Source organism: Pseudopodoces humilis, chromosome 10, assembly GCF_049639895.1.
Source record: "Pseudopodoces humilis isolate 2021_Gansu_Grassland_sample_001 chromosome 10, ASM4963989v1, whole genome shotgun sequence".
In the NCBI taxonomy this organism is placed as follows: Eukaryota; Metazoa; Chordata; class Aves; order Passeriformes; family Paridae; genus Pseudopodoces; species Pseudopodoces humilis.
The window spans coordinates 19139918-19163623 of NC_142209.1; positions in this window are offsets into that span (position 1 = coordinate 19139918).

A 23706-nucleotide genomic window follows, 5' to 3' on the forward strand; every position below is an offset into this window, starting at 1 on the left:
TATTTAACAACTGTTTCTTGAGAAAAATTTCGTAATTTTGGAAAACACTTTTCTTCTCTCTTTTTGTTAGGATTAGCCTGGGTATAACTGCTGATACATAGTGAATGGGTTTGAAAGAAATATATTTAGTTGGATTCAGTGCCTTAATCTAACTCAAGTGACTTAGAGCAAAATATTACATGTGGTATCTTGCTTCACAGATCTTTGTTTGGAGAGCATCCAGACATGTTGCTACTATTATCTTAAGTATGTTCTTGATAAGTGCTAATATTGATATCTATGCCTCTCCAAAGAGAGATATATAGATGCAAACAGGTTTTCCCAGTATGTGTCTCATTGAAGGAGACTTAACAACCCTTTTTTACCTGACCTTTTAAAGTAGCATAGTGGGCAATAACCATTAGCTGATCAAATATGAGAAATGTCAGGTGTGGAATAAGCACTGACAAGGAAATATTTCATCTCTTTAAGCTCATGAACAATCATTGTAAAATCTTGGCTCCTATTAAGAGTACTTTTTTCCTTCCAAATATTCAATAATAGTATGATGGGTTGCCTCATGAAGCATTACTTTACAAAGCTGAATTTAAAGCTAAAAAGAGATCAAACAGTCTAAAGTATGGTGTAAGTCTGAGAAATTCATCATTGTTGCTTACCCAGATAGTCTCATTTTCATCACAGAGTGCCAGGTCTCATTTAGTAATACATTTAATAATTCTAACAACCCACTTATCTACTTTTCTTTTACATGTACTGCATAATCACTCTCAGATCATCATGTGTCACTGTAGATTGGTTTCCCTTCTGTTAATCCAAATAATTCAAGTTAATAGTATTTTTTTTTTTTAATTGGGCTCTTTGTACTTAAAGTCTCATTCATGCTATGAGTCTTTGATTAGACAGACATGATATTTTGTAAGAATTTTCTGACAAGGAAAAACATGCTATGGAGTTAAGATCAGAAATCACTGTGTAGGTTGGGGGTACTCATTTCTCTTTTATAGCATTACTTTGTAGTGTTTTACACTTACAAAATCCACCAATGTCACTGCACTTACTCTTTGTGACCAACTCCAAAAGTTCTGGTGATGAGAAGTTTCAGACTGCCCCTTCCTCAGGGCAGTCCTGGGAAAAGCAGACTGCACCAAAATCAGTGCCTGTATCCAAAATATTTACTCTGTCCTGGATGAGTTCTCCTGCTCCTAAACACCATCAGTTATGCTGCAAAATTAGAAGAAATCTCTGTGTTAGTTTGGAATTTATGAATGTGTGTAGCTCTTGGAATCTGACTTTATTCTATGTCTGTTTATAATAGAAGTCCATACTATGTAAGAAAAGCTTATTAAAAATTAGGCCTTCACAGATTCTGACTCCAGCTGCTCTCTTTAGAGCAGCTGGTGAACTTCTGTAAACAGTCCACCAAAGATTAAACCTGATAAACACAGACTCTTGAGGTGGGAGTCACCATTTCAGAGTACAAAGTTCAATCAACAATTAACCTTGCTAACAAAAAGAGGGATTAAGTCAGGATCTGTGACTGTGGTATTGAGATGTGAGAGACACAGACAGAAGTCCTTGTGGGGTTTTGCTGCCATACACATTTTTAGAGCAGCCTTTAGGCTGCTGTAGGTTCACTGGTTTCACCATTTAGCATTAGGAGTGCAAAACCAGGCTGTATAGACCTTGGATTTTCTTCCATGGTGCATTTAAAAGGTAGAAGAATGTGAAACAAAATGAACCTACAGGCAAGAAAACTTTTCAGCTTCTTTGCAGAAAATAAAACTGACTGCAGGGAAGGAAACTCAAAAGAATAAACTCCCAGCTGTGTCATACTTGGTGGATGTTGTCTGTCAACATTCTGGCACATCTTTCATTATCTGCAAGTGTAAACTTGGCACAGTTGCAGGTCAGGGTCACTGTGCACTTAAAATATGATAGTGTAAATTCAAATTGATTCTGCATTCTGCACAGAGGAGCCAGGCCTTGCCAGAAGTCTTATAAAAGTAAAGGTCTTTGGGGTACCAGTTTAGGTTTGGGTTTGGCACCAGAAAGACCAGAGAAGAGGGTAGTAAAAATGAACAGTAATTTGAGGATATTTTAATAACAACTGCTCTGTTTTCTTTCTTAGTGCACTTTTATTTTATTTGCACTTTTGTAATTTCATCTTGATGACATGGCTATTATTTTATAGCAGTTTCAAGCAGCTAATTAATGAATTGCACACGTGTGACATGACACCAACTTGCCCAATAATCTCTGGCATCTATTTTTATGGTACAAAGCACTGTTGCTTTGTGAATTGATTTAGATTGTAAATTGGTACTAGAAACTGTTATTTTAATATGCAAAACAATACAATAGTAATGCTGGATGTATGACATGCATCAATGACAAATTGCCATGTGTGATCTCATGGAATCCACAGATCTACTTGGAGATATTGGTTAATGCTTCTCTGTTCTTCAGATGTAAACCCGTCTGTTGTAAAGTCCACAACACCTTATGAAGTCCTTTAAACCAGATTGCCATCTTGCTGACAACCCATAAATGACTGAATTAGAAGACAATATATAACACAATTTTGGACTGATTTTGCACTATCTTTTTGCTGGTAGTAGTAGACCAAAAATGTTGTGTATGTATTGGAAATTAAATGCAAAGTAAGATAAACATTTTAAGGCCATTCATGCTCCATATTTTCAACTTTATAAAGGGAAATGCACTATAAATGGGGGGAGCTTAGATCATGTCCTAATGTCTCCCATTCCACTCCTCAAGGGTGAACTAGAGGGACAAGTGAAGTGTAGGTAAATCACTCTGCCTTCCCTTCTCAATTGCGTCAGAAATAAGATATGACTGGAAGATGTGGTGCCCTCTCTCTAAAACTGAGATATCTAAGTAGTTTTTGTATGTGTTCTGGTCATCCTAGATGACAGTACTACTAAACTGTAAACTAAGCTGTAAACTGAGTTTACAACCCAAAACTCAGGTCCTTTCATGGGATCTGTGCTTGTTTTGAAATTCACCATGTGTTTCACAGAAACACTTTTTTATCCAGATTTCTTCCTTCAGAATTGCACAGTTTACAGCCAAAAGCCTTCCTCTAAAATAAAGAAGTAGCAGCAAATTTGCTCTCCTTTGGTAAGCCTGCTTGAAAACTTTTCCAAGGATTTTGAGCATCTGCCCAAAGGAAAACACTTGTAAGCCATCTCACACTTGTTTGACCATAAGGAACCCTCACTATCAAATTGTGTATGTTATCAATGAAACACATCACCTAAACCTCTTTTTTGTGTGTGCTGCATTATGAATATATTAGACAGTTACTGTGAATAGACATATAAATGTTCATTCATCTAAATTTGATGAAAATATTTTCCTCATATTAAACACATTTGAATTTTGATATAAAAGTGCAGACTCTTTTCCTGCAACTTTACTCTACAAGCTGACATATGCTGAAAAATTAATTTCAAATATATGCACAAAATGCTGATTATGTTTAGGAATGGAAATATATTACAGCTGAAGGATGAATTTCTCTCTTTACACATAATGCTCAGGAAAAGTTCTCTGTCTCTCACAAATGTCTCTTTCATGCACAAATATACACATTTATTAGGATACTTCCACATGCAAAAGATTCTGAGATAGAAAGAAATGAAAATAATAACGTTTTCAGTTTAGAATGTGATCCCTTAATAGGAATTTATCGCTGTAATATGATTCTACCCTTGAAAATGCTGATGTAGCATAAAAAGCAGTGTTACAGATGCAAGCCTCTATTCAGTAAAAGTAGTAATAGGCAGAGAGAACCTTCTGTATTATGGTAGCAGTTTGGGGCTCATTTTGCATAAGAAACCAAAATTTCAGATGCATTCCCAAGTTGTCTGATTTTTCAGTATCACAGGAGCTTCTATAATTTATACCCATTAGCCAATCCAGACTTTCCTCCTAGATCCCTGACAGTCCCTCACTGCCATTTTCCATTTTATCAGACTGTTGATCTACTCTTATAGTTTTCTTCCTATTTTAGGTTTTTGTTTTTTTTTTTATGGCTCCCATTACTATATTATATGAACAGTTCATATTCCCCTCTCTACTCATCCGTACAATACCCAAATGAAATGCATGAGAGGCAAGGGAAGTAAAATTATGGCCATTTTATAAATGAATAATTGAAAAAAAGAAAGGCTCACACCCATATCTGCCATGGTATTTAGGTAGCCAATTCCCTTTGAAGTTGGTGAGAGTCAGACACCTAACAGGGACTGTGATGGAGGGAGAGCTGGAACAAGACTTTCAGCTAATGATCTGCTCATTAGGACATCCTTTCTTATATCATTAATTCTTTAAACCAGATACTTTCTGCCCTATTTTATATTTGCCCATCTCTCATAAAAAATTATGTATTTCTCACCTTCTTCTTTTAAATAGATGTGAGCATCTTTTGAACTATAGGTAGTCCTTTTCAATATTTTCTGTGCCTTGGACAGCAATAGAATTTTGGATCCATGAGGTGATAAACTAAACTAAAACAGTGGGGAAGGCAGCTATGGAAATTCTAAAGGCCTTCAAAAAGCAACTGCTATTCTTAATTACTCTGCAGACAAGAGATTTTTTATGTCAAAAGCAAGGGAGCAGTGGCCCCTGAAGCTGGGAGTGGAAATTATATGGATGTTTACAAAAACTGAATGGAAGAGAAATCACTTCAAAGAAATCTGGAGTATAATTCACAGTACTCCATATAGTTCCTTTCTCTAGCAATAATTTAATTCCAGTAAGTTGTTAAATTAACACTTTGTGAAGTTTAAGTCAGACTAAATGAGAGGTGAAACAAACTCTAGAGATGTGCACACTGACCAGAAGGAAAATAAATTGAAACTTTTGAATAGAAGAATCTTTAAATTGTTCTATGCTCCTAAATAATGGGTTACACAGAGAAGTTATTTCAGTGCAGAGCTAATTACAGTATTCTTTGGAGAGTCCCTTAAGAAGAAATAAGCACGTGTGACTGGAAGCATTGGGGGGGAAAAAAAAATCAGACTATTTTAATAGTTGTGTTTATAATGCATCTGTTTTAAAATAGAAGAAAATAATACACTGTTCAGATGTAGCACATCTGCTTGGACAATTCTACTTTTCAGCTTGTTAAAGCAATTCAGATGATCTGAATTATGACCAAGTATTGTTGGAATCATTTGAACAGGCCCCCTGGTATCTAGGAGCAGGAAGTCTGTTTCAGCCTTAGAGATTTTGGTTTTAGCTCAGTATTATACTCAGCCTCATCACAAAGAGGGTTGGGTTATTTTGTTTGGTTTAACATGGTTTCATATTGTTTTGTTTTAATTTTATTTTTCTCATTTGAAGAGACTTGGAGTACTTTTATTTTCATTACAAAATTACATCCAATAGCTAATGACAGAGATGCTGAGTGGACAGCTTAGGAAAAGAACAGTAAAGTGAGAAATATCTAATACTAAAACCTCACCCAAACCCAAAAACCCACAACAAACTAAAACCAAACCAAAACTGTTTAGGGCAGTGCTGTCTTTTTTCTCTCCCACACACTTCCAGTATCAAAGAATAATGTACAGAGTTTAGATAAGAATTCAGTTGCCTTCCTACTTGAATCATGTTTATCCAAGTGAACATCAAATGCAACATTGATGAAAATTAATGTTCCTATATTTGCTTAAAGAAATTTGCAACTATTCAGACCAGGGAAGACAACTTCAGAGTTAAGGAAGAAGTTTCATATAACCATGAATTAAAATGGGTAGAATTATGAGAGACTCTAAGTGTAGACTTGGTGTGATTTTATTGTAGAATGGATTATCTCATAGTTAGTTGCAAGTGGAAAAAGGGGAGTTAGTTATGGAGGGCTAGGAAAAATGTAGATACCAAGTAATACAGAATTAGACAAAGTCATCAGTTAGTGCACATAGTGTCAAAAAAGTCTCACTTTGAACAAAGAAGTATGAAGTAAACACAGAGGAGAAAAAAATCAAGAAAACTCCCTCTAAGACTTTGGAAAATGATAGAAGTCATTGATTCAGGATTATTCACGTTCAAAAACAGAAGAGCTTAGATAAGATCAACTGGATAAAAACTGTGATATTTGTCATTTGTAATTCCAGTAATTAAGTGCTGTTCTAATTCTACTTGGGAAGGCCTCAGTGGGATTATAATAATGGCATAATGATGGAAACAAAGACAAAGAAAGGATCAGAACTACTACAAAAAGAAAGGATATTGAAAAATTCATGATGTACAGGCAGTGATTGTCCTTAAAAGGTTAACCTTTGCTGACAGTTGCTGTAACAAAGGTGTGCATGAAATGTTGTTCCCCATGATTTTACAAAAAAACAAAAAAAAGAGGAAAGACAAATAATTGTTTTATATGATGGTGATATTTTCTGTAGTTGGTACTAATGACATTTTCCAAAATCATCATAATTTTTTAATATGGTTGATTTCTAAGAAAAAAAAAATTGGTTGAAATACAGCAGTTTAGTGATATTAAACCTACCAGTTTTGGAAAGCAGCATAAGAGGGTGAGAAAAAGAGAGAGAGGAAAAAAAGGTAAGTGACCTACCTCACAATTAACTCATTATTAGGACAAGCATCAGAGTCAGTATACTCAGTGTGATATTCATGTCCTTACTACAGGGAGAGTGCTTTAACTCCTCCACACTGCATCACCCCAACAGGTCCAGGTTCATCTCTGGGACGAATGGGGAATTTGAGAAAACTCAGAGCCTCTGGTAAGCAGAAAAAGAATTTTCCTTGCCAAGTCTGGTGCAGAAAGGAATCAGACTTGTCTGTCTCCAAGGACCTCTGAAATGGAATTCCCCTCCCTTCACACCTTGAAAGTCACATTGCTTCCCACCACCATCTTGCTGGGAAATCTTATTATATGTAAATTTCCATCATTCGTATTCCACTTTTCTTCCTTTCATTCCATCCAAGGTATTTTGTCATCTCTACATTGAACCATTATTCTATGTCCCATAGAGGGTATAACACACAGTCCTTATTAAGATACACATGTTCATGGAATAACCCAAAGCTCATTAAAAAGATAAAGTTATATTAGAGTATTTGGTGTTATTCTCAGAGCAGGCACAAAATATGGAGCAAATATTGTTCTTATAATTGCATTTTAATTGAGCTGTATCTGGTATAAAAAGATAGTTGCATATGGACTGTCATCTTGAATAATATTTTGAGGTACATCTTTTAATTTTACTGCTTTTATTGTTCCTATTACAGTTTGAGAGAATTTCCCCACAGCTGTTTTTATTTTGTGAAAATCATTCATCCCATGAGCATGACTGTAGCTGTGTGCAGCTTATGATCATTAAACACGTGTAGTTAAGGACTGTTGTGTATCCATACATGTTTCATTTCCTTTCTTTGTGTTTAATTTTTCACTTACTGTCTGTATTGTTTCTATATCTCAGCTGTAGCACAAAGGGAGCTCTACAATTAACACATAGCTAAGTGTCATCCTATTTGCTGCCCCTGTTATTGCTTAAAGCTTTTAGGATTTTTTTTTATGGACTTACCAATGAGTTTGGCTCAAAACCAAGGACTGTTGCTTACTCCTCATGCTTTTCCCCAGGCAGCTGAACCCTGGTGTCAACAGTCCTATTCCACTACTCCAGTTGGTGCATCACTCTCTCACAGACTCTCTGGCAGGTCTCTGATTCCTAAGTTGCCTTTACTTCTTGCACACAGGCTCTGGTACTGTCACCTTTTTCTCCCATTCACAGAATCACTAATACTTTTCTCTTTCCTCTTGCTGCTCCCCTGAACAACTTTTCCCAGCTCTACTGGCTTTTGTTCCAGTTCCTCTGCTCACATAAACACCCTGGGCTTCCTTCCTGCACTGCTTCTTTACCCCCAAACAATCCTTGTTATTCATCACTTCTTCCCAGGCTCTCACTTACTTGTCTCCCCTTCCTAGAATTCCTAACATTATTTGACGATCCTTAGGCTGAAAATGATTTTGACACACAAAGAATCACATTTTCTAAGCAACAACCAAGTGAGAGAAGCTAAAGTTTATTGGGTTGCACATGAAATCCAGGTGAAACAGCAAATTTTTCCTGATTTCACTGCAGAACTAAAAAGCACTCCTAGAATTTTCCCTTAAGTGAGAGTAATGAAAAGAAGCAAACCTTTCTGGAAGCGCTGTCTGAATTGATACTGAATGCAGGTAATTTTGTTTTCTTTCAGATTTTGCAGAAAGATATTTTACACAGCTCTCCTTGGTTATTTTCATGAACATAGTCATTACAGCCTGAAGAAGCCGCCTCCATTAGGCTTAAGCTTCACTAATTTAGCAATTAACATTTAACAGCCAGATTGTTTTCCCGAGCCCAAGGGCACTAGTGCAAGAAAATATCTTCTGATCTATAACCTTGTTGCAATCTCAAAGCTCCTAAAACCAAACTTTTTTATTCTAATCATTTTTGCTGATGCAGGAGCCAGTCATAACTATACTGCAAGGAACAAAATGCTACACAATTCTCTGTAGTCAGACAGCATTTATTGTGCTGTAATTTGTTCTAAGACAATAGGGAAGATGCAAATTCTAGAGAGGCGTATTAATCTGTAGGTCAAACAATAACAAAATATTGAAAAACTGTCTTAATGATTTTTTACATTGTGGCAGAAAAGCAGGTAATTCCATAGAGGCATGCTGGTGATCTCATAAACCAGGAAAATAAAGCTGAGAGGTTTATTAATGCCACCAAGACACTGAAATAGAATTAGTTTTATATCATGTACAACTGTATATGTGTTTATTATTTATAACACATTCTTCTCTTTTAAAGGGCTTCATTCTAAGCCCCCTTCTGATACTTCATATCTTGCTTTTCCCCACCGGTTTTAAACAGCAACTGTATTCCAGATGCAGCTTTAAATGGTGCTGTGTTAGCTCCCACCTTTCACTTTTTATTACAAAATTTAGTCTATTATACTGGCAGTATTTTTCTTTGAGAAGAAAAAGTTCAAAAGTGCTGACTTCCTGGGAGGTGTGTGGGAAGAGGCTGCTCTGTGATGCCATATGGCTCTCAGCACCTGTAGGATCCGGCCCTGAGCCCCAGTAAATCCTGATTCCCGGACAGCGAGCGCTGTGCAGGCAGAGGCAGCACACGGCTCCTGCCCAGCCCGGACAGGGACATCCTCTCCAACTTGAAGAAATTGCTGCTGGCACTGTGAGCACCCAAACAGCTCACACCCCACACCCAAACACTGCCACTGCTGCTCTTTGCACTCAGAATTCCATGGGGCCATGCTGCCAAGTGCTTGACAGGGTGGGATCCCAGGACTGTGTGGAGGGAGCCCAGTACTCCTTAGAGCACTGAGTTTGGGTGTTATTTTTTGTTCTAAGAATCCACCACTGGAAAGAATGTGGTATGGAAGTGCCAGTGTTGAAGTGGAAGGGACAGTCTTCCCCCAGAGAAAAGTGGTGGTACCTCCATGAGAAACAGCACTCTTGTTAGTCCCTCCCACGCACAGGGGAGTGAAGCAGCTCCAGCAGGACCCCCAACACATCCATCTCATCCTGTCCAGAGCAGAACTGCTCACGGCAGAGTGAGAGCCAACCACCACCAGTGCAGTCCCTGTCTGCAGCTGTCAGCCTGCACCTCCCACACTCTGCTGCTTGCTTCTTATGGTGCCAGTCCTGAGGGACCATTTCCTCTGTCATTCCTGCTAAATTTATTATCTATTGCCCAGTAGGCTGTTGTTATAGGAAAGCTGATAACCTTCAATCGTGGTACTCCTGACCCTTCTGCTGTACTGCTCATGCCACAGCTCCCTCTCTTCCCATTCCCAAACTTTTGGAGGCCTAACACCTTAGCTGGCCTCCAGGAGCTGAACAGCAGTGAGCTTTGGGGCCTGATTTCATGGTGTGGACAGACTTATGCAGAAAACAAGGGTGCTAATGACTCGTGTAGTGCTGGTTTTTATGGGAACACCTCTCCCTAGGTCTGCCAGGGCCAGGGGGCTGCAGTCTGGAGGTGAAAGCGAGAGAAAGAGGGGCTCTGTATGGAGCTGTCTAGTGAGCTCACAAACCATTTAGTCCTCTTGAGATGAGGAGTTTAATGTTAAGCTTTTAAAGATGAACTAATAAAGGCTTACTAAGAAATTGTTGATATTTTCAAAAGTTATTTACAGCAGTACCATATTTTCTCACAATTGTTTTAGTGCCAGTACTCAGTCACCATTGTTTTTAGAAGTACATTTGTTTGCAAAATATTTTTTGTACCAGTTGTACCATAAGTACAGAACACTATGATAATGAGATCCTGTTTGCTTTAATATATAACTAATTGTTCTAGTCCTGGTTTTATTTTCCCCCTGCTTTTTAGCATAATCTGTTAGGATGGTATTGATCTCTGGTGAAAAACAACTATAACAAAATATCTATGTACATATATAGTAGTAATAATAAAAAGCAGTGTGTCTTAATAGAAGCAAAAAGAACTTAAGATGTTTAGTGTGATCTGAAACATCTATACTCAGGGATTCTGTGGTAATTACCAAGGGAGGACTGTGCTGATCATCAGTTATTCTGTAAGTATTCCCTCATCTGTGGAATATATGAGCCCTTAAACAAAAAATTAGTTGTTTTTTTTTTTTTTCCCTAGGAAAATTGATGTCTTTTTTTGTTTCTCAATCTACATCTTAAATTGCACATTCAGTTGACAGCTGGTACACACAAAGCACCAATTCACATCCTCAAATCCATTGCTTAGCAAAGACATATCAACCATGGAAAAAGTAAGGAAGAATTTGCTAAGACAGCCAGCAGACCACAGTAGAACTTCCCAAAAGAGACTGCCCTGGCTGACTAACAGCAAATTTTTCTGTATTTCTATTGCTCTTAAATCTGCTGGGGGAAAGCAGTAATAGCTGTGCATACATACAGGGCTTTCAAACACCTCTGTACAATGAGTCTTTGAACTGTATTTCATACTGTTTCCCATCTCTGTAATGCCTCTTCCTCTCCTGCCATCCTTTTCCTACCTTTTCCAGACAGCTCATTTGTTATGCATCATGCTGCTGTGAGCTGGCCCTTTGCACTCCTTGAGTTAGGGCAGGATTTGTCCCAGATTCTGCGAGCATACCAGCAATACTAATGTTTAGTCTCAAAGTTTTAAATGGCAATGGTTTCCTTTCTTTTCTTTTTTTTTTTCTTCTTAACACCGTTGTCTGCCTAGAAGAAATGCTAGCAAGGGAAAAAAAAGTATGTGACCTATTAAAATGAAAGATTGCCCATTCTTGTAATTACAAGTAACAGGAAGCCTGGTAGTACCTTGTTTGTTAAATTCCTCTGACCTCTTTCAAAAAAAATTGTACGAAAAGTCACAGTTATTAGTACATCTAGAGCTAAGGTCCTGCTCTATGCACATGTGTTAGTCATTTACCAGGGTTTTTTTCCCTCTTCTTGCTAGAAGTGCAGTGAATTGATAGCTGGATATTCAAACACTGGTGGACAATCCCCTTTAGGCTCCCTTGGAAGAACTTGCTAATAACTAACTGCCTTTCCTCTCTGGCTCAGGTTCCCAGTTGCTGTAAGATTGTAAGGGGGCCCATTTCAACCCTATTTGATAAAAAGGAGATGTGAAGGAGTCCCAAAGATGCTGAGTCCTGGGGCAACAGCAGTTTTAGGTCTAACTGTGGAAAGGGAGGAGGAGACTTAAAACTCCTCGTGGTTTTCAGGGTGGGTTCCCTTGTGAAGGTTTAATGTGAAAACACTGGTTTTCCAGGGCTTATTCAGACCATGGTGGAAGAGGTTAAAACTGCGCACTACTCTGTCCCCAGGCCTTTGTCAGGGTCTGTCAGGTGTGAAGATTTAGCTCCTATTACAGGGAGTAAAGGGATCAGCTGCAAATAAAATATATGCTGTGGATTAGACAAAAGCCCTGTTCCTTTGCTATGCACACATCTATGCCAAAAGTTAAGTACCTCAGAGAACACCCCTCAGTGCTACTCCGTGACTACAGTGCTTTTCTTAAGCCCAAATTTGGAATCTCCTCCACTAATTTACTTTGCTCCCTGTGAAGCACTGAAGCAGTTTTTTAATGTGAACTATCATATTTGAAAATCTGATCACGTGAAAATGGAAATTATCATCATTTGACTCAAATTTATAAAATCAAATGTTGTCATTACCACAGTTATGAATCCAAATATTAGGTAGTTGCAATCTGGGATATTTTTCCCCTGCAAAAGAAACTGTCAAACTTCTATCCATATTTATAGTGCACCTTTTCACAAAGTTTTATGTTCTGGTTCTGAACTTCTGTTAATAGAGTCTTACATGCTGGGAATGCTTATCTGCAAAATCGCAAACTAACTTTTGGAAACCCGAGGGGAAAGAATAGCAGGGCCAAAAGAAAGGAAACTGACTTTGAAATGAAAATGTAATTTGTTATGGCTATAAAAGTAACTGAAATGAGGAAATAGAAATGAGAAATGGAAATCAATGAAGTTGCATAACTTGTATTCATAGAACATAAATGAACAAATAAGTTAGTGTTGTATATATCCTTTAGTAACAGCATGACTGCCTTCTGATACATGTAGATAAGCACATTTAAAGCTGACTGTAAAAAATACATCAAAACTGCTTGGTCCTAAACAAAGCAGAGGTTGTTGTCCCTCAAGATATTTAAAAGGACTGTTTATTTATTCAAGAGACCTGTATCTGTGTTAGTGAACTTCAGTATCTTGGAAAGCAACTCATATTTATAGGCATAGGGAACAATGATCTTTATGTGTGGTGAAACTTGTGGCTTTTTGTGCTTCTCTTTAAGTTATCACATTCCCATATCTGGAAATGTCACCTGTATGTTTGGTTTTTGTTTTTATTCTTCCCCCTAGGAGAACTGTACTGTCATTTCTCAGATAACCTCTACTCATTCAATGACTGTTCATTGAAAAGAAATCCTTGGGTAACCTGAATTGTCAGACAACTGTGTAAAATTTCATTAATGAGGCAAATATACTGAGAAGGATCATAGATGGGACAGCTATTAGAGAGGAGAAAAAATGTAGAGCAAGTGCTGATAAAGTGAGATCTCAGGAGTAAACTTCCCCTTACACACTGATAACCTGCAGTGCTACTGAATCACTGCTAATAGCTGACAGAAAGGTTCCATATGTGAAAATAGAACAATAAATAATCTGAAAATGATTGGCTGGCAGTGCTTCCCTCATTGGTTTGAAACAACACTTGAACTGGGACTTGGGGAGGAGACAGCCTCATTGTTTGTGCCTCCACTTTGGTTTCTCTCTTGGAGATTGTCATTCATATCACAAACAATCTTTTCTTTAAGTCAGTTGCTGCATCCTCTTGGGTTCTTGTTGCTAATGGAGACAGAAATACTACTCTACTCTGGATTTAATACATTTCACGCATAGATTCATCGTGCAGTACTTTTTCATCTGAATCAGAATTTCAACATTTCTGTGACTTTTGACATGTCATCACTCATAATGGGGTCTTACTTGCAAGGAATAATGAATGTATTCTTGTGCCAAAGTTGAGGATGTCTTGTTCACAAACACTATTTGTGGTTTTCATACCATAAAATCAAATGACTTCATGTAAGGGGATGATTATAAATAGTCCTGTCACTCTAGCTTCTAACAGTGCTTCTAATAACCTTCAAACCACTCATTATTTCTTTTCTCTCTGTGTTACTGAAGTCACATTCAAATATGCATCTAAATATTTTAGAATAAAGATTAAAGTGTTAAAGAAAAAAATATTGGTGACTAATTTTCAGACTCAGGCCTTCATGAGGACCTAAATACATGGCCTGACTGCAAGAAATATTAAGCATTACCTTAAGTTAAATTTCCTTTTGTGGTTTCAACAGTAGGTGCTCTGGGTTCCTTTTTCTGACCTCAAGTCCATGTTTATATGTGGCTATGACTATCTCTGTATGAGAGCACATACATATATTTTAGAAGAAATATCTCTATCCCATGAATATGCCCACTGAGAAATCTAAATTAAACTGATAGTGTTTTTAAATCAATTCAGGACCAAAGTGCCATCCCAAGACTCAAATTTCTTGTGGAAAGCTCATTTTGCATGACAAAAATTAAGCATCAAAGTGTAGTTTTCATGGAATAAAGCACAACATGGGGAAAATTCTCTATAGATGGAAAATGGAACACACATGGAAAGCTGAATATAAAACTTAGAATAAAAATGAGCCCCAGGAATTTATCCTCATTGATGAACAGGGACAGATCTATAGTGGGTGTAAATGGCAGCAGTTGAATTTGGGAATAGCTGAACTGGAGATTAATTAGGGCCAAGCAGATTTAGAGCAGTGTGGGAACTGCAGCTCACAGACACAGGCTGCATGTCTGGTCTGAAGATTTACAAAACTTGAAGAGCCTCACAGGACATGCAGCGTCCTCCACATTGGTGAGTGCTTATGAGCAGCCCTGTGGTAGCAGCAGCAGCAAGGCACTGTTTATGTAAGATCTCATGAGTGTGAATGAGATTTGCACTTCCAGCCCCAGGAACTTCTGGAAATATGTTTTCTTTTCCAGCAGGCTTCTGAACATCTGGAATTGCTGTCATTGTAGTGTCTCAGCATAAATCATAAATGACTGGAGGTGACATTTTTATTCCTAAAACTGGTCCTTTTAAGCATTATTGCACAACAAAATGAAATGAACTCCTTTTTCCTTTACTGTAGAAGGAGAAGGAGCACTTGGTCTCTGGGGAAATCCCTTCCATTTCTTTTTCCTAACTTCTGCCCATCAAATGAGGAGATAAAGAGAAATTCTTGGGCTGGTACAAATAAAGGCCAATTTTTGAATCCGTTCTGGTCAGGTAAAATTGCTTCTGCTGCTGCTGTTACCACTTCCATTCTTAATAACCATTCTGTGACCTTCACTCCCCATCAATCTATCCCTGAATAGTTATTCTATTTGCAGCTTTTCCTCTACCTCCCTTGTCCCTTGAAAGATAGCTGTGAGGTTTTTCAAGCACTGACACAGTTTCCACTGCTTGGCTGATCTTCCCAGAGGTTTCAGGGTCTGCCTAACCCTCCTGAGGCAGCTCCCTGGGCTGCTACACTCGAGCTGTGTTCTCACACCTGAAGTGCTCTGACGCGCCTGCATGTTACTGGCAGTGCCACCAAAGACTGCTACTGCACTGGGGCAAATTCTCTTTTGGTAAGTCTATTTACTCTGCTTATCTTAGCAGGCTGTGATAATCTTGTATTACCCTGAGAAAAGAAAGATGTGACAGGGTACCTGAGGAAACAGTCACAGGTTGGAAATAAATAGTATTTCCAGTCGTGTTTTGCACTGGTATAAGACGACTCCATCTCTCTCTCTCGCACTTTCAAGCACTTGATATGATGTTCTACAAAGAAAATCCAACTGAATAATAAAATCACCTTCAACCACTGAAAATCAGAGAAGGATATTAACAAGATCTTTGGATCAGAAGCTTCCTGAGATTTGGAGCAGTTCCAACTGTGGGTCCTGCACCAAATGCTGCAGTCAGTCTTATCTCTCACTCACTGCTGTCAAGCATTTGCAGAACTGCTTTTATAAAGTCTTAATCCTTCCACTTTTGCTGATTTGTAAATGATGCCAAACCTGGTGTTTGATAACAGGCACCTACTAGTTGCCATATTTGCACATCTTAGCATATATGGAAAGTTGCTTTCCTGCTTCTCACAGGGGACCTCAGTATGCTTCCACAGGAAACTTAACTCAAAAGAAAACTAAGAAAAATCCCATCAATATACTAAGACGGCTAATTAGTATTTGGTTTATAGTTACATGCTGACAATGATTAAACTAATTACAAGGCATACTGTGCTAAATTGCTAGCTCTTTGTGTACTTGTAGTGTAGCTGGGAACCGGAGAGGTTCTGGTTCAAACTCTGAGCATGTTAAAAAGGTTCTTGTTAAGATCACTGGCAGAGCTGTCGGTGTGTATGCACACACACATAATGCACACTGCTGCCTGTGTGTGTCAGAGATCTGTATTCAGGGACAAACCAACACAAAATTCATCCTCTCAGTCAGAGAGAATGGATAGTGTTGTGCCCTGTTAAACAGTTGCTGTGTTCCTGTTGAGACAGCCTCAGTGAGAAAAGCAAGTGATTCCTTTGCCCAGAGCATGTTCTCTGCAGCCTCAAGCTATGAATATACAGATCCAAACAAGCTCATTCAGAAATGCAGGAAGTTTTCTGCCCATCAAGAGATAACATCACCCCTGCTGTCCAGGTATGAAAAAAACCCTTAATTTTTATTACAAGCTTGTTTAACACACATTTTATTTCTAGGTCACTTTCAAAGGCTAGACAGGAGAAAAGATGTTGCTCTGGCAATATCCTTTCAGGTGCAGTTTGATGCTAAAGGCCACTACCCAGGAGCAGGTTTGTATACTAGAAATACCAGCAAGAGCCTTTTTTCATCTCCCACCTCTTATGAGACTGGCAGAAGTAATGGATAAAAGTATACAGGGTGAAGCTACACAGAAAAATAGCTATTATCTAGTGGAAACAAGGACTAGAGGTAAAATCTGAACCAAAATGGGTCTCTCTTAATTTTACTTTTTAGCTTAGTTTTTACAACACAGATTATTACACTTGTGGTTTTGTCTTCAGCTATGTTCTGCATTAGTTGTTACATGCTAAGTGTGATATTCTGATATTTAGTCTTTTCTGGTGATAAAATAGTTGCATGTATTATATTTAATAATTATTGGGATATATTTAATAGATTCCTGCTATCTCAAGTACATTAACATGCATTCATTAAAGCTAGCTATAACTGAGAAGCCATTGTTACTCATATAATGCTAATAAAAACCATAGAGAACCTTTTTAAAAACTGTCAAACAGTACAAATCACATTCATCCACAACTGTTTATAGAAGTAAAGAGGATGTCTTCAGCTTCCAGGTTTATTCCACATTAAAGACAGGAATTATGTCCCAGAGAAGGGGATTACTGTCAAACTAAAGACAATCAAGGGGTAAGGGGGGATGGCTTAAAAGCACATATGTGCAGAGACCTGAAGGCATTCTGTGTGCTGTGCAAAGAGGGAAAGGACCTAACACCTGCATGAGGCTCTGTGTGCAGGACAGAGGGACTCGTAAAAACCACAGGTACAGGAGGATGAACTCGTGTCCCTGAGAATGAATGCCATGCACTGCTAGGAGATCAGGACTCTGCTCTCTTCATTTAATACAAAATTTCAGAAATCTACCAGAGTTTTGAATAAATAAAAGATATTTCTTACAATATTGTAATTACTTTTCTAGTCCCACCAGGACTCAGGAAATCAGGAATTGACTGTGACAAGTGACAATACTCAAAAATTTACATTTGGCTTGTTTCAAGAAATATGGTGAGTTAGTTTAATTTGAACTTTTCTGCCTTTTCCTTGTTCTGTCCACTTCAGCTAAACCAGAAGGAAATTCTGATAAAGCTTAAATTAGTTGTCTCTTGCCCTCTGTATTCAACATAAGGTCTGGAAGTGCTCTAGTAAGGCAGGCCAAGTTCTCCTCTACATCAGGCTGATTCTGATAACCAAGCCTATTGGGATGTGCCAGCCTTTTTACCACAGTGAGTCACTGTTCTTTGTCTCACAGAGTGCAGTGCATTCAGTCTAATTTCTGTTTGTTAGACAAGTGCAGTGGATGGATATGAAAATTAGTTGCTCTCAGCTGAATTCCAGATTGTATATTCCCACAGAGCACTTCACAGCGTGGGAGGCCAGACTCAACAAATGGTCAGACGTTTACAAGCTGGTTCAGACCTTCAAACTTAGAGCCCCCCAAATGAGGACTTTAAAAACGTAATAAGCATATAATTTAATTTGAATATCCATTATTTTTCTATTAGTGAAACTATAACATATCATGTCTTATGGCAAATTTAGAAAATTGAACCAAACCAATGTCTGTATGGGGAAATATAATACAGAACAAGCTGACTGAGTAATTAAATGAGAAACGGAGCTCATCTTGAGAAACTACAAAGCGCAAAGCTTGTAAGAATGATTACGATATAGCAATTTTTAGACCATGAAGGGATCTAATTGCTCCAATAAATTGTGCTTGTTCTGTTTGTTTGCATATTTTTTATCTTGCAGGAGTCCACTGTAAATCCCATGCCAGCACCATCCAGAGTGCTGAGAAGCAACAGCTCCTTGCTTGCTGATGCTGCAAGGGCAGTGGGGCTGCAGGTTATTCCTTCTGGTTCAGCTGCTCAGTTCAGCTGAGGCTCTGCAGCTGAACACAAGGAAGGAAAGGGGTCCAAGTAAGTAGGTAGGATGTATTTTATTAGTGGTCATGATCTCCTGAATTGGTCCCATTAGTGAACAGGTCATGATTACCAGGCAATGTGCCAACTTCCCCCAGTGCTGAGTGGCAATTGGCAGCTCTGCAGGCTCTCAAATCTGGCTCAGAGAGGACTGCGTGCAACTACTCTAATTTGCAAGGTGATATGAACCAAAAAAAACAATTTCTCTCACTGACAAGGAAAGGCTAAAAATAATTGTTAGGTGTGAAACATGTCATTTTCTTTCTGAACTAGTGGCATGACCCACAGCTCAGAGGTACACCCAGTTTTCCTTCTAGGGGCTTCCCTTCTCCTAAGCACTTTCCCAAAAGCACTGTCCTGATGGACACAGAACAGATAGCAGCTTATGGGAGCAATGAAAGCAATTTACTGATAAATGCACCAGAAAAGTCAGACCAGAAAACTCTGATAGTTTAGATATATCCAACCAAACTACATTATCTGTCAGTACCACATCTGCAAGACAGGCAAACGGAAATTGTGAGAACCTGTGTGTCATTGTTTTTCATCACTGACTTGCTAATTGTGTTTTAATGGTATTTTCTCAGCAAAATCACCAAAAGTAGATCAATTTTAGAATGGTAGATTCTGAACATCTGTGTTTTGCCAACAAAATCTGACCATTAGGGAACTAGTTTCTTTGTATTTGCCGAGAAAATAGTGACAACCCAAGCCAAGAATCAATTAAACTGAAGAGATTGTTCCATATTCTTCTTTTATGGGACAAGAACAGGTGTTTAATAATTTACATAAATTATACAAATTCTAAAGCATTAAAATATCGGAACACTTAGCAAGGGAGATAAATGAAGAAGTCAGTTGATGCTTTGTGTTCCAAGCAGTGTCTCTTTGGCACTTCTGTAGTTATAGGTCTGTGAGGGTTTTTTGTTATTTATCTTATTTTCATGGATTCATAAAGGAACCCAGAAAAAAATTCTGTTTTTCATTTGGCAGGCCAGTATTTTAAACTGTGACTGGATTTTTTTTTTATGAGGTTATGGGAAAAATGTCAGTTTAATTGTCTCTAAGTTATGTAAGTATAAAAAAGGAATGTATTACTTTGCAACATTATTTTATGCTCAAAACAGCTATGCTATTTTAAGGGGAAACTTTACAAGCCATTAGTCTGAATTGTGGACTAGTCCACGTTTGGGAAATCTGAAAAAAGAAATGTAGACATGTTCAACTTCTTACCTCTTTATAATGATGTTAGATATGTAGGTACACTCCATTCCTTCAGCCAAATTTTTTTCAGGATGCAGTGCCTTGCTGTGCCATCAGTTCTGTGAGGCAGCTCTCAGTTTCGTTCCTTTTACATGTTTCATTGTGGGGTTTGAATCTGTTATACAATTTACATGAAATTCATCATCTACCTTTCCACAAACCTTCCACATTCCTAAAGAGGCTGGCAGCTATGCCAAGGGAATGTTTAAATTTATCAAGAAAAGAACACTGCAGATTGTGCAATGTGCATTCTGTACTAAAGGTTATATTCACTCTAAAAGGAAAGTGGTTGGTAGGTGACCAGAAAATGCACATCCCTTTATTCTATATCTTTCCTAAGAGCTGTTGAAGTGACAGGTTTTGGAGGCAAAGTTCCTTACCCCATGATAGACTTGTAGTATTCCGGGAAGTCTTGAACTGTGCCATGGAATCCTGCTAGATTTTTTCATTTTCTTTCCATGGATATTGGTTTAGGAAGCAGAATGCTTCCTAAAGTGGCCAGAACAGCCAGATCCAAGTTAAACTGCTGCTCAAAAATTCCCTGCAGAGCTGGAGGTTCCTGTATATTGCAGTGTGTTACATACAATAATACTAAATAAGATAGAAATGTGATATGTGACAATTTCAGACAGATGCATTGAAACATTGCCATTGTAAAGAAACATTCACACAGATTGAATACCAAGTTTGGTATGTCAGGATACTTCCCTCTCGCAGGAGGTTCCTCCAGCAGGAGGGAAACCTAGCCCCTGTAGTTTATCCTACAAAAGCCTGGCAGTTTATTCTTCTAAACTCTTTTGGATCAAGGAAAAAAAACCACTGAGGTTCCAGTTTGATCAGCGCTCTCACCCATTTCAGTGAGATCGATCGCATGGGAGCTTTCATTTCTGTGGGTGTAACGCACATGGAATTGATGTGCATGTGAAGTTTTGCATGTATATCACAATGCAAGGGCTTTACACTCCTATTTACACTGCCCAAGGTTTCCTAGTAAAAAATTCCATAACATATTTCATAAATTTACAAGTTAATGAAATGTCAGCCATTTCAATCTTCCCTATTGGTTCCTAGACCTTGATGAAAAATAAAAGTGCAGATTACAATTACCAAGAATATCACCGTAAAAATTCTCAAGAAATGATCAAGCTCTGTTCTTTTTCTCCTGTTCTATTGCTCCTTTTTTGCCTTTTTTATAAATATTCACACAACAATGATGTAGAGATTAAAAGAACCAGCTGCCTATGAACAAACATTTGTATTTGGAGGTCAGAGAGCAAACCAGGCAAATGAGTGTTAAAACTGATCTGACTGTTCACTGGCAAATCTTAAAAAATCGCTGTTATCAAATGTTTTTCAGCAGTTCTGCATGAACTGTGTCCAACCCACTCTTGCCAAAGACTCAACATGACAATAAGGAAGGCTGCCAGGTGACTGCCCAGCTCAATCCACCCTACACTGGGTGACTGAAGGGAATTTATGCTGATCTAAACAAATCTATTAGAACTTCCAATAATATTAATTAAGGAGACATGTTTCTGCAAAAATATGGAAATTTTCTGGAGTATAATAAAGTGTATGTGGAGCAATGGGGCTAAGAAATGCAGAGCTTTCCTGCAGGTCCTAATGGCATTCTAATGGAGATTTCCTTGATTCCCTGACAGCACATAGCTGACTTAGCAAATCCCTAATTGCAGGCCCTGAAGGCAAACTGTACTTTTCAGCTTTCTGTACTGGATATATATGTGCATATATAATTTAGTGATTCCCTCAGGATTTTGAAAAAGGGTGAGAGTAAATGTCATCTGAATACCAAAGGCAATAAAGGAACAGCTAGTTGGGTCCAGTGGCATTCGGTTGTCCCCGTGATCCCCACACTCAATTTTATATTTTTAAGCTGAGATGAACGTTAATTCCTATTGCATTCTGGAATGTGTTGTGAAAATGTGTTGTTGCATAGGACTCTGAAGTCTACTGGAAAATTTTATTGTTAATCTCTAAAATTCCAGAGGCAAGGAACACCATCGTTGTCCTTCCATTATCCACTTTTCTGTAGTTTTCCATTTAACATTAATTTTCTAAGTTCAGCTCTAAGTTCTCTTTTAGCTCTCTTTGAGTTCTTTTCCTGTTTGCTTCTCTGCCCATCACATCCACCCAGCATTATGTGCAATCCCTGACTGTCTTTGGTGTCAGCAGTAAAAATCTTAATGTATCCTGCATCTTTTGGAAAATAGGGGTGTCTTTTCAAGGGTCTTTTGTGCCTGAAGTGATTTCAGTGGGAACTAAATTTTAAGAATACGTATGTTATGTCCCAAAGTATATCTAGATAGTAAAAGTTTCAAGAAAATACTTACCAAACATTGCAGATGAGGAATATGGAAGAATTCAGGGAGTTTTGCCTCTGTGGTAGGGAAGTCATGCACATTACTGTAACTTGTCCCAAACTTAGATTTATAAAAGCCTCCTACAGCATTTTACATGTCATTGTATATTTCAGATGCAGCATATAAAATCCAGAAAAAAATAGGTTTTAAAACTAATTATTTAGATTTTTTTTTTTTTTGCAGAGGCTTTGTTTCATTTACCCTTGCTTGTCAGGTGAGGTGCCTTGGTTATGATGAGCCCACCAGGGTATGGCTCAGAGGGACATGTAAAAATGACATGCTAATCCGTACCTCTTTGGACATAAACTTGTAAAAGTTTTAAAGTCTGTTATTTTGTAACTTTCCAGTGCTGAAAGTGAATACTGGGCACTTTTTTCTCAGTGTTATAGGGGTCATTTGAAAATGTGTGGCTCATGAAACTCTGGGCTTAGAGGTCATGTGGAAAAATACCTTTGTCTGATTAGAATACTCATGGTTAAAAACCACAGGTGTATCCAGGGTGAAGGGGAAAATGCCAATATTATTCTTGGATAGCAAAGAAAGTCATAGCTTCCCTAAAATATTTTAGGGTTTTTAGGTTTATTGATTTTTAGATTTTTAGAAAAGTACCAGCTATCCAAAACATTCCTGACACTGGGAAATTAGAATAGGCCTTATATGTCTTAGGAAGATGAGCAGATTATCATCTGATAACTGTGGGACACATTCTTAGTATTAATGGTTTGAAATGGAAAAGAAAGAGTGAGGGGTAGTTCAGTAGTTGGAACTCATCAGTCCTGCCTTGGACAAACTTTTCCCACAATATTATGTAGGAAAAATCACTTCACCTTTTAGCCTCTCTGAGTCCTCATTCCTCATGTCTTCACTGCTGATATAATTTCCTAGAAACCTTTTTTTTGTTTGTTTGGGTTTTTTGGGGGTTTTTTATGTGCTTCCTCATATTTTTATACATGTTTTTTAATGTAGAAAAATATAGTGGTACTGCAGAACATGTCCAGGGACTTGCATTTGTTAGAGCTCATCTCTCTTCCACTACTTTTCATTAAGTCTGTAAATACATAGGAATGACTTTTCTGGGCAGTAGGATATCATACTTGTCTATTCAGTAGAAAATCTGGTGAAAAAGCACTGTCAGGAGCCTTTTTAACATATCAAATAGTCTGAAGAATAAAAATGAGAAGAGTACTTTAAAATTACTTTTGTATTCTCTGCATGGAAATACAATTAAGACAATTATTAAGAGTGAAAATTCTCTTTGCTGTAGCTCAAACAATGATAATGCTGACATGCAGTCTTTAGCCTACAAACATTCATGTGATTGCCCATATTTCGTATCATGGGGGTTCAGAAGGGTAATAGATTCTTTTGGGCTCACAAGTTACCTCTGTCTTACTTGTCAGTGGATTTGCAGTGTCTTCCTTGTGAAGGTGCCCACATTAAATACTCAGTGATGCCTCTTGGACTGTTCCAGTGCTGCTATACTGTGCTTCAGTGGAAAACGAGAAACTACACAAAAGCTTATATTAAAAAAATGAGTAAGAAGTGTCCTGCTGCTCTAACCTCCTACAAAACCACTTCAAGTCTCTATGGTTAATTTTGATTGGGGTGTGTTGGATATTCACACCAATTCCCTGGGTTTAGATCATTTTAAAGCTTTTTCATGACAGAGTAAAAAAAGTAAGGGATAAAAAGTAAATGTATTCTCAAAGGGACTATATTTTGGT